General features: G+C 44.7%; 1 long non-coding RNA gene across 1 annotated transcript; it reads left to right on the forward strand.

Moving 5' to 3' along the window:
• Positions 1–2,335: 2,335 nt before the first annotated feature.
• Positions 2,336–11,826, forward strand: LOC310827283. The gene is made up of 3 exons (XR_014556275.1): positions 2,336–2,724; positions 4,355–4,493; positions 11,567–11,826. It is a non-coding gene; the product is annotated as an uncharacterized lncRNA (long non-coding RNA).
• The last annotated feature ends 326 nt before the right edge of the window (positions 11,827–12,152 follow it).

Raw genomic sequence — 12,152 nt, forward strand, 5'->3', positions numbered from 1 at the left:
TTTAACTATGCAATCTAAAGCAACTTTACCTCTTCTGAATCATGCTTTGCAAGAAGCAGAAGCTGAATCCTGACAATGTGATATTGGTGCTAAGTGAGAAGCTTTGGGGTAGCACAATATACTTGTTATTTATCATGTATACCAGCTAGTGATGGCCTGGGACTCGGACTCGGACTCGGAATCAGAGGTGTCTCAGTCCGCACCGGATCCTTTGCCTCAGGCGGCATCTGAACCTAGTCTGGGGCCTGATTCTGAAGAGCCCCAGTCTGCACAGGTTCCCCTGCAGCAAGCACCAGCTGGGCCGAGTCAGGGGCCTGAGCCTGCCCTGGCTCCAGATGCAGGGATTACCTCGTTGCCCTCAGCTGGGCCATCACTTACAGCTGCTCCACTACCAGTTGGATCAGGAGAGGCTGAGGCGGCCTCTGGGTCTAGTAACCCACCAACATCTCCGAGCTGCTGAGACTAATGTCTGAGAGAAGGAGAGACCTGAGTGATGGGCCCTCAGCTGGGCCATCACTTACAGCTGCTCCACTACCAGTTGGAGCAGGAGAGGCTGAGGTGGCCTCTGGGTCTAGTAACCCACCAACATCTCCCGAGCTGCTGAGACTAATGTCTGAGAGAAGGAGAGACCTGAGTACTCGCAGGAGGAGTGCTCACCTTCGGGTGAGACAGGGAGGTGAGTCACCAGGGGATCAGGCAGGACCGGCCGTTACCCCAACAGAGCTAAAAGGCTGTCAGACCCCGCCCCAGGTTGCGGGAGCAAGGTTGCTGTTTGCTAGAACTTGCCTGAGACCCTGTGCTTGACCCTGCCTGGTTTCCTGCCTTGGCCCTGTTGGACTGATTCCACACAGAACCCTTGGATTCAGGACCGGACCTGGACCGCATTGCTCAGGTTCCCCCCGGGACTAGCACACAGCTTTTCCTAATCTAATAAACCCCCTCCAGGTGATGTTGGACAGATAACTGCACTCACACTTTACAGGTGGGTGCCCTTTGCGGGATTGCACATGGGGCTACAGTTCCCAGGGAACTTACTAGAAATAGGGGGCTGGTCTGCCTCTCAGTGTTATTATTTGGAGGTTCATGCCCAGCTTCAGTAATCAAGTTTCTTGCTGGGAGGTGGGGCCAACTCCAGTATACATAGAGGGTGGAGCAGACAGTAGCCAGGCAGTCGCCTCAGGAGATTCACCCTCCCTACCCTCCCTTTGTTTAATGTTTTCTTGGTTGCAGGTTAACTTTTTCTTCCTGTTTAGCGGGCGCTGCTGTGGTCTTTGACTGGTTGCTGTTGAAGGACTGGGAAGGAATTTTCCTGAATTGGCAGCTTTTGTCTTCCCTGTTGCAATTTGTCACAACTTTGGTGGTTATGGCCTTGGGTGGAATCCTTTAGTCTTTTCTTCCCTATAATGGGGGGGGGGCATGAAGTGGTGACTCACCCCCCTGCAGTGGCGATTCCAGGGTCCCCCCCTTAAAGGGGTTATATATATGGGTGTTACTGACCATACACTGAAAGGTCGTCAGTGAACTATCCTGCATGTGGGTATATGGACTGGGCTGCCTGCGTACACATACGTCTCACAGAGCACCCCCATACATTTACCCTGATGAGCCCCAGTTCCCCTGGCTGGGGGGCTGGGGGGGATACATGCCCAAGGCTTAAGCCAAGGTCTTCTTACATTCAGAAATTTAAATAAAGTTGTGGCCTAATTTTAATTCCATAACATTGTCGGAATCTTTAATCCACTCCACTTACCTGTGGGGAGGGGTTGCGGTGGACCATGTGGCCACCACCTCACCTCCAGGGGCAGGGGACAACGTCCCCTGTTGCCTGGGGGATCCTGGCCACATCAGCACCAGCTGGCCAATCCAGCAGCTGGGGGGCATGGCCAGGAACAATTTAAACAGTGGCACTAGCCAGAGGGCTTCCTCTTGGCTCGCTGCTTTATTCCTTTCTTGTGATCCCTGGGGGCTGGGGCTATCCTGCCTGGTCACACATAATGAAGAACTTCTTCAAACAGCTCAACAGTGAGTTCCAACTATGGAACTCATTGCCCTAGGAAGCAGTGATGACCACCAACCTAGATGGCTTTAAAAGAGGATTAGACAAATTCATGAAGGAGATGCCTACACATGGCTACTAGCCAATATGGCTATGCAATGCTTCTGAATACCAGTTGCTGGAAACTACAAGAGGGGAGAGGGTTTTGTGTTTGAATCCTGCTTGTACGATTCCCACAGGCATCTGTCTGGCCATTGTGAGAACAGGATGCAGGATACCATGTCTTGATGCGACTATAGCTTCCATCATCCCTGTGTTAGGTTTCTGTTAGTGCCACTGTGCAGTGTTTGGAGTCACAAGACTCTGTTTACATTCCAGAGATTCCAGACTGTTGGAAGTCTCACGGGAGACGGATGTTGTTATTACTGGTTTCCTGTTTCTTTGTATCCAGTTGCCTCTCTGCTTTCACAGAGAGAGGATGTATATTTCTTTTCTGTCTGCGTAGTTAGAAATAAAACTCTTAGCAATGTAGCTCATATTTCTCGTCCTCTTCTGCTGCTTGGACACTCTGCGTAATGAGGGAACGTGCCTGGAGGCTCATCAAAGGCTCAGGTCGTTAATCACCGTTGGAGGACTCGACCGGAGGAGCAGCTCAGCCGAACGCAAGTTCCGACACCCTGATCATTGGCCTCCATGACTGGGGCTGATGGGAATAAGTGTCCAGCAAAGTAAGGAGGACCATAGGTTCCCGAACTTACATAATTTACATCTGATGCAGCTCTTTGTGTATAGCCCAGAACCACTCAACAGATTCACATCCCTTTGTAGTTTCAAGGATTGACTTATGTGCTGCTCTCTGTGTAGGGCTGCCCTTGGAGATGTTTGGAAGCTGTATGCAAGCAGAGAATATCAGGGGATCACATTTAATGGCTCTGTGGCAACCGCACAGACAGAATGGGGACTATGCTAGGTTTTTGGTGGTGTTGCAGTTCTGCCTTTTCCACGTTCACAGTTTTGAGACTTTACTTTGACTTGATGGATGGTGCAAACACATTTTCAATCAACGTCATGAGTTGCCACAAGTGCAAAGGTGAGATCAGTTTCGTTCCCGTCAATCAATGCTGATCTTCTGTTGCAATGTGCAGCCCCGTGGGGATGCGGGCTGAGTTTGATGGCCCACTCTCTGTCCATGTAGGGAAATGGTGAGGCAGATCCTCCTATTTGTTACACTTAATAAATGCAACCTGTTTACCAAACAGTTATCATCTTGGCAGTGGCGGACATGGGTACTATGGCACCCTGTGTGAGGCCAACATTTGGTGCTCCCTCATCCCTTGCCCAAATGAGGCCCTTGGCTTTGGGGAGGAGGAGGGAGGACTCTGGCAGGGTCCTTTTGTCCTCCTACCTCCTTCCTGCAGCTGGGAAAGCACTAACTAGGTTTGGGAAGGAGAAGGGAAAACTCTAGGACCTTGTCTGAACCTCATGCTTCCTTCCCAAAGTCCAGTGCCTTGCTTATCGGGCTTTGAGATGGCGCCCCTTCAGGCCAGTGCCCAGTGAGTGAGCACCACTCACATGGCAATAAATCTGCCCTTGGTCTCAACTCTTCTTTGGCAAAGCGTCCTTTGAAAGAGAGGATACAGGCGAAATGGAAACAAGAGGAGATACCGACAATAGAAGATTGGAGACTGAAGCTGACTGATTATGCAGAGTTGGACAGATTAACTGGAAAAATTTGATATCTTCAAGACCAAAAGTTCATCGAGGACTGGGGGAAATTTGTTGAATATCTGAAAAGAACATGTGATGTGCAAACAACACTGGTGGGATTTCAAGAAGCACTGTGAAAGCACAGATATATTGTTAAAAACAAATAGGAGTGGGAGGGAAGTTGAATGGCAATATAAACAGAGAAATGCGTAACTGAGAAGTAATTATGGATGATTGTCAGAGAAGCCGAAGGAAGTCTAAAAAGAATCAAATTTGTGAAAATTTGGCATAATTGTATATTTGTGTTGGAAAATAATAAAAATTATTTTTTAAAAAAGGAAAGAGAGGATACAGGCATTATCCAGTTATTTTGAGAAGTATTCTGGAATGGAGGTAGGAAGGAATTTATTTGAAATATTGGAACAGTCTCCCTCAGAAGGTTGTGGGCTCTCCTTTCTTGAAAGTTTCTAAGCAGAGGTTGGATGGCCATCTGCTATGGATTCTTTAGCTGAGATTCTTGCATTGCAGGGGGTTGGACTAGATGACCCTTGGGGTCGCTTCCAACTCTATGATTCTTTGAAACAGGATGGTTGAAAAAACAGGGCCGAAACAAGAGCAACACACCCTTCTCCTTTCATTTTTGCTTGGCAGAGAGAATGACTTAACATTTGTCACATCAACGGCAGAGGAAGGAACACCGAGAAAATAAGAGGCATAAATGTGTGATTTCCTCACACATTTCATGAAGAGTCACCAATAGCCTGCAAAGATGGTCCTGCATATAGACAAGGTGCCGTCTGTTTCCTTTACTTTGAGCTACTTAACAGTGCCACCTGGTGCCTAAAGCTCTAGCAGATGTGGAAATTTCACCCACCCAAAAGCGCCGCTCTCTTGCAATCAGAGAGATAGCAAATGACAAGAGTTAGACACACAGCACAGACGTTCTTACTGGCACTTCCAGCCTAAATTTAAACACTTTCACCACTCTCACTTTCAATGCAGAGGACAGAGTGCTCTCACCATGGAGATAAAAAAACCCCAGAGAAAAGCAGTGGGAGTCATGAACAATATAAGAAATAGACTATGTTATTAACGAAAATAGCAAGACAATATGTAGTAATAAAACATGCCAACCCAACAAGGAATTTTTCATTTCTAAGCTGGTTTAGACACAGGAATGAAATGAGATATAATCCAGAGATCTCATCAACAACTCCACAGTATTCTCCTCTTCATAGGAGAATTTGGTATTTTCATTTCAATCTATTTTATACACCTTTTGGGCACCAGGCAAAAACATTTCTCTTTGGCCAGGCCTTTGGCTGATTGACATCCAATGTCCCTTTAAAATGTGTTGTGTTGGCTTGTTCTTTTTTTATTTATTTTGGTTATGTATTTTGTGTTTTTATATTCCCTGGGGTGGAGAGGGGCACTGTTTTGTGGTTTGCCTTAGGTGCCAAAATGTATTGGGACTGCCCAGCATGATGTCATGGGCCCCATGATGCCAAGAATGATGGGGCAGAGTTGGCAATCTGGGCTGGAGGAAGCATGACTTGGATAGGGGCCCTGCCTTGCTATTGCCAGTTATCCCAAAAGGGGAGGAGGAAGAGGTCACCAAGGCCATCCTGCCTTCTGAGAGTGATGTTCTCACAATGACAGGGGAGTTGGCTGGCCAATCAGCAGATAGGAGCTGGAGGAAGTGTCATAGGCTCATAGAATTATAGAGTTGGAAGGTACCACACGATTCATCTAGTCCAGCGGTTCTCAACCTGTGGGTCCCCAGATGTTGTTGGACTACAACTCCCATCATCCCTGAGCTCTGGCCTTGCTAGCTAGGGGTGACGGGAGTTGTAGTTCAACAACATCTGGGGACCAACAGGTTGAGAAAGGTTGATTCTAGTCCAAACCCCTGTATTGCAGGAATCTCATCTAGATCATGACAGATGGCTAGCCAACCTCTGCTTAAAGACCTTCAGTGAAGAAGAGCCTACCACCTTCCAAAGGAGTCCATTCCACTGTCAGACAGCTCTTAAAGTCACCAAGTTCTTCCTGATGTTTAGCTGGAATCTCCTTTCTTGGAAGTTGAATCCACTGGTACAGGTCCTAGCCCCTGGAGTAGGGTTGGACTCAACTTCTCTCACCAAGGAAGTATCACTGTCCTCTCCCCGAATGAATGCATTAGAGTCATGAGATGTGAGCTTGAAACTACATGTTTCAGGAGACCGAAAGATCCAGTTTTGCAGAACTCACCAGCAGTTCTATACCAATCCAAACATAACAGTCTGCCCACTAGGCAATGCTGTCTCTGAAACCGTCTCTGTGACCTGTAACAGCTGGGGCAGCATAAGCTTGCTATTGTGCAAGCTGCAAAAATCCGTAGCAATTCTGAGCTGTGCCTAATCATAACCCAATCTCATGTTCATGTTGTAAGATTCATGAGCTAACAGCTTCCAGATATACAGCCGAGTATTTGGAAAAGAATAATTTATACAATTTCTGCCTAGAAGGTTTTACAGCCAGGCTAATCCTCTATTACAGACAAGCTAACCGAGATCATTCATGATTCATACCTGTGGCTTTGTTGTAGTTAACAATAAACAGGTGGATGTCATGTTCGGCTTTAAAAAAGAGGGAAAGAAATCAATGTTTTTGGAACTGAAAGGGAATGCACATGAGGCTGGTGGCAATTTAAAATGTGCAAGGAAAAGGAAAAGTTATTTTCAGTGTGTTTTCCAAAAGTTTATTCAATGAGACTTGGATCAAATGGGACACAGCTGACTCAAGGCATTCATTTTGCTCTCTAGGAAAAAGAATAAGATGGTCCCTCCAGCAGCCAGACTCCAGTTGGACCAACAACTGAATTTTACATCCATATTAGCAATGGGATAATGTCCTCTGCCTTGGGATGAGCAAACCTGTCAATTTTTGTCTCTTTCATTTTCTCACCCTTCAGTTCAGTGCTCCATATTTTGATATCAGTTTGCATTCTTTTGAAGAAAAAATTCACCAGGAAAATTCACCAGCATTTTACTCTGAATCTCTCAGAATATATACTTTAAAAAAATGTTTATCCTATTGCTGCCCCAAACAAACTTGAGGGCAGCATAGTAGTTATGAGGATGCAAGACAGGTTGTAAGGCACTCACAGCTTTATCCTCCAAGAGATGTTGATGACTGGTCAGAGGAAAAAGTGGGAGGGGGAGGTGTCAGAAACTGAAGAGGTAACAAGGCTTAGTGAGCAGGGAGAGTCTGTGGCAGAGAGACTAGAGACAGAGGCAGAAGAGGAAGCAGAAGAGGAAAGAGACCAGGAGCCAGAGATGAGCCTGGCTGGGGAAGAGACATGTGTGTCTCCCCATCCTGCTGTGACAAGCTCCCCTCCCTGCTGGTCTCCCAGGACCAGGAGAGGCATGAAGAGGGCAGAGGAAAAATTAGCATCATGCAGGTGCCATCTCAGGATTGCTTGGGGAAAACCCTGCGGAGGAAGAGACCTTCAGTCTCAGCAGGACCTGCTGGAGATGAGTTGCTATACCCATTAGGCATGACACTCCTGTGCAGATCCTGTTTCTGCTAATAAAAAGTTAACACCAACTTGCTCAGCATAATTTACTGTTTCCTGCCTGCTGACTACCTGCCCTTGTTTCACCCTGACTCCACCCTCCACTGACATGTGGAGGTTGTATTTGAGGGAATGTGGCCTTTGAGCTGAAAACTGTTCCCCACCCAGGGGATATTTATAAAGATGCAAATTGTACAGGCAATGCCTGTTTTTATTCCCTCTCCCATTGCTCAACTAAATTTAGGATATGTGTACAGAAGCTAGATGCCCTCAGATTTTGGAGTATTCTCCCATCCATTTTCATTTTCTTTGCAGCCCAGCTCTAGCATGTTTCTACAACTCCCAAATTCCCACTATTTCTACAAAAGAATGCTTTGCTGGCCATGCCTTTATAGAAATAGATTTGGCACCCAGGAAGTCCAGAGTGGATCATGGTTCCCTAACATTTCTATTGCATCTGTAACAGATGCACTGTCGTTATTATTATTTTTCCTTTCAAGAGAGAGGTGGAAGGTCTGCACTGCTAATTTTCTCCCTTGGGCAATAATAGCTGCTACAGTTATTACGACCCTGTTCAATGTATAGAACAGCATTTTTAAACAATTAAATGAACCTTCTTTTTTTTTTAACTAGAGATACATTTTTTTTCAAAGGACAGAGATTGAAGTAAGAGATAATTGTGAATCAATATGTTACTTTCCCTGCAGTTGTAGGTTCTAATTCATCCATGCGGCATTTATTTTTACTGAATCCACACTAGAAAGCACAATATAATTATTGCCCAATAACAGCATGAATCATTCTCAAGCAATGAAGCGGGGCGACGGCAACGCACATTCCTCAAATCTTCTGCTATGGTCTATGGACTCAATAAATGCTCTTCTATTCCATTCCTCAAGTCAAGAATTCATAAGCTGCCCCTTCTCCTTCAACACTGACATGCAGGATTGAGAGACCACCATCACAAAGCAAGGACATCAGTTATGCAGTGGCCCCTGCAAGGTGTCTCATGAAACAAAGTGGCCCTCAAGCTGGAAAGCTTGGTTCCTCAACACATGCTATATACTATAGAGAAGTCTTTAGCTGATGGAATGAAATGGAACCCAGACCAGCCTCTCTCTAGATGGGGAGCTGTAATGCCCAGGTGTGAGAAGGCCCTCCCCTCAGCCTTGCTAAATGGATTCACAAATTTTGATGGGACATGGGAAGGTTCTGTATTAATAAACCCATTCATACTGGGGTGGGTGGGTGTTCAGGTAACCACTGAGGGCTTGAAAAGTTATCACAAGCACATAGAAGATGGAGCAAGCTTGTTTTCTCCTGCTCTGGAGGGTAGGACTTTGAACCAATGGTTTCAAGTTACAAGAAGGAGATTCTAACTAAACCCCTAAAACCCAGGAAGAACTTTTTGACACTGGAACAGTCTTCATCGGGAGGTTGTGGACTCTCCTTCCTTGGTGGTTTTTAAGAAGAGGTTGGGTGTGTTGGAGTTCATAGTCTACGTGCAGCTTGGCAAGTGAGCAATTAGTGTTTTGTCTACAGGCTAGGGAGACAGAGCACGGGAGAAATTTGCCTGGAGATAAGAGGACCTAGTAACAGCTCGGTGATTAGCTGAGGTCTCTCATGACCTATGGCATTGTTTGGCTAGTTAGGAGTTTTTTGGAGTGCTTGGAGAGTGTTGAAGTTTGTGTCTGTATATAGTAACTTGTATATAGCTTGTGAGTTTACTGCCATTATTATATATGGCAGTAAACTCACAAGCTATATACAAGTTACTATATACAAAACTACAAAATCAGGTTACTAGTCATCAGCTTTGTTCCTGATCGTTGTCCTGACTGAGCAGTCTCGATCATTGCCTAGGAAAAGCTGCACTACTCTGCTAAGTTGTGCATCATTGAGGCAGTTTAGAGGTGAAGAGATTGGTCCTAGTTGAAGGTGAAGGGACTTCAGAAAGTGCTCACAGGCTTTGGAGTTTTAACAGGGTGTCCATCTGTCATGGATGCTTTAGTCAAGATTCCTGTATTGTAGAGGGCTGGGTTAGATGGCACTTTGGGTCGTTTCCAGCTCTATGATTTTATGTTTAAAAGTTATGATTAAAAGCCAGTGTAACTGCCATGTGTCCCTGATATCCAGCTTCAATTAGGACACTCTTGATCTGTTGAAGTTTCTAAATATTTTTCAAAGGTTCTACAGTGCACTACATTAATTCAAACAAGATCAACCAATGCATTTGTCACCAGGTCAAGAATGGAGGGAATTCCCCAACAACTTTGAGTTCCAAAATACACACACACACACACACAGAGAGAGAGAGAGAGAGAGAGAGAGAGAGAGAGAGAGAGAGAGAGAGGAGGCCTAGATATGGTATTGTATGTCATTTATAATTGGCTAGTGTGATTTGTCTAGAATCCTGAATTATAGTCTGTAGTAAAATCAGGTGCAACAGTCCTTTCACCGACGCTATTTTATTCCACATGCACATGGAGTTACAGTGTATGTAGCACCTGGAAACCACATAACCCATGCTGCACTGTGACTGACAGCACTGAACAGGTACACAAGGATGTCAACCAAGAACAGTACAATCTCAAAAACAGCATGCCAGCACAAAAGACAGCTGGATGCATTTGAATGGATGGTCAGGGGAAATATATGGTCTGCCATTTTATAAATAAGGAATAACATGAAATAAGCGGAGCATTTACCATCTAGTCTAGGAACCTGTAACTTCTACCTGAAGTGTAATAACTGAACATAAGCAACTGAAGTTTTAACAGAAGCTGTGCTTGATTAGAAGCCTGAAACATCCATTAGATTTAGTATAATTATTAATAGGTTTGCTGTTTCCTGAATGACCATTATCTCCTGATGTAACCTTTGTTTCTAGTTTCTACCAACCTTTATTGGCATAAGCTGAAATAGTAGAATCATAAAACCATACAAAGCTATCTTTGTTCTATCCACTTCATTCTGTAAAATAAATGTTTCTTATTTGTTATCTGCAAAGAGAAAGAGAAACCAGAGTGCACCAATATTTAAAGACCATGGTCCCACCCACCCAATTTGCAACATACAATTTGCCCCAGCAACCCGGTTATCCAATCACAATGCCAGGCAACAACTATTAACCTGCCTGGCAACAAGAGGTCTGGCCCGGTGGCCCACACCGCAACACGTGCTCTCAATTATTGGAGAACACGCTTTGTTCAAAAAAAAAAAAAAAAAAAGGAGTAATTCTCAAGGAGGGTGAGAATTAGAACATGAGAACAAAAGAAGAGCCTTCTGGATCTGACCAATGGCGCCTCTAATCCAGCTTCATGTTCTCACATGCGGCCAATCAGATACTTGCTAGCTGGATGTAAGTGCTACTGTGCTCTATCCATTTGTGTATTCGAGTAACTGATATTCAGAGTCAGTTACTGACAGTTTAGCTGAGTGTTAAGCCTGTTAGAATTCCTGCTCCATGCATGACTGCAGCCATGGGATTTTTGTCTATCACATGACGGTATATGTTTTGACTCCACATAGTGGGAAGTGACTGAGACAGGATGTTTGTGTTACTGTGTTCCATGAAGTGGGACTATTGTCCTTTGTTCTTTTTCTCTTTGCTGTCTGATGCTAGAGAGAGAGGGAGCCATATTGCAGTGCTCAGTGTGTGTTTATATGTAAATAAAGTAGATTAGCCAAAATGCTGAGTTGCTGAGGTCTGTCACGCAAGTTGTGCAAACTCTGCAGATTCCTAAGTGTGCCGGTGTCGGTTGGCATCAGTCACTGTGATGTTCGGGCTGAAGAAAGTTTTTGAAGCTCCTGGACGAAAGACCAGAAGGGAGAGAACATGCGAGTCGGGCATGTGTCTCTGCCAGGGTCCTACTCAAGAGTAGGACAAGCTCCTGACAGAGCCCACCCGCCTCCAGCATGTAACTGTGTCATTTTTTAATCAAAACAATGCTAAATTTCCAAGGATAATATTTTCAAACAAAGTTGATTTTTGCAATATGTTCTATAATTTATTCTGAGAACTCTACGATAGTCCCATGGTTTCAGATTCTTTCTTTCTTTCTTTCTTTCTTTCTTTCTTTCTTTCTTTCTTTCTTTCTTTCTTATACAGTTGAATCAGGGTCCCTTGACAATAACTGCTCTTCTGAAATGTGCACTTGGGGGATATGTAGTGTGATCCTGCGCCTGCGGCTTTCTAACATTTCACTCCCCATCTGACAAAAAACCAATAACCCGTTTTCTTTTTATTAGCCACCTCGCCAAACAATACAAGAGATGATCTAATCTGCACTGTTTGTCCTGCTTAGCTTAATACAACTGCAGGAGAGTGTTGAAAAATGGCAGAAGCAGAGCCCTGCAAAACTATCGAATGCAGTAACAATGACGTATCGATTCCATGAGCTGGAGGGTAAACTGGGTAGGAGTCAATACCTTCTCCCAAGACCTACTGAACAAGGAAGAATGAAAAGGGAGAAGGTTTGAGAAACAAGATTAAGTTGTAATCATTGCCATACATTCTGTAATGGGAAACCCAGCCGCTGTTTTGCATGGGTCCCTTCCACCAAAGTTGTCCAGGTTGGCATTAAACAATACGAGATTAAAGACTTGTCAGACAAACTAATGAGTTTTGGATTGATTTCTGTCTTCAGCCGTGTTACCAGCATTTCTGACAGCTATGATTTATAGGGTATTCTTTAGGTCTCTTCATGAGAGGAGCTGTTTATTTTACTTGATGGACAAGGTATCTAACGTTTTCTAGTGGAGTGTGCAGATGGCAGGAAGGACAGTAATTGCTGAGGTCATCTCTCAACATCATGGCATGTGCACCCCCTATAAATTAGTCATTGAAATCTCAGGCAATGAATGCCAGCATCCTCCCTCCATATTTTATTT

The sequence above is a fragment of the Podarcis gaigeae genome (assembly GCF_964106915.1).
Source record: "Podarcis gaigeae genome assembly, chromosome: 11".
Taxonomy (NCBI): domain Eukaryota; kingdom Metazoa; phylum Chordata; class Lepidosauria; order Squamata; family Lacertidae; genus Podarcis; species Podarcis gaigeae.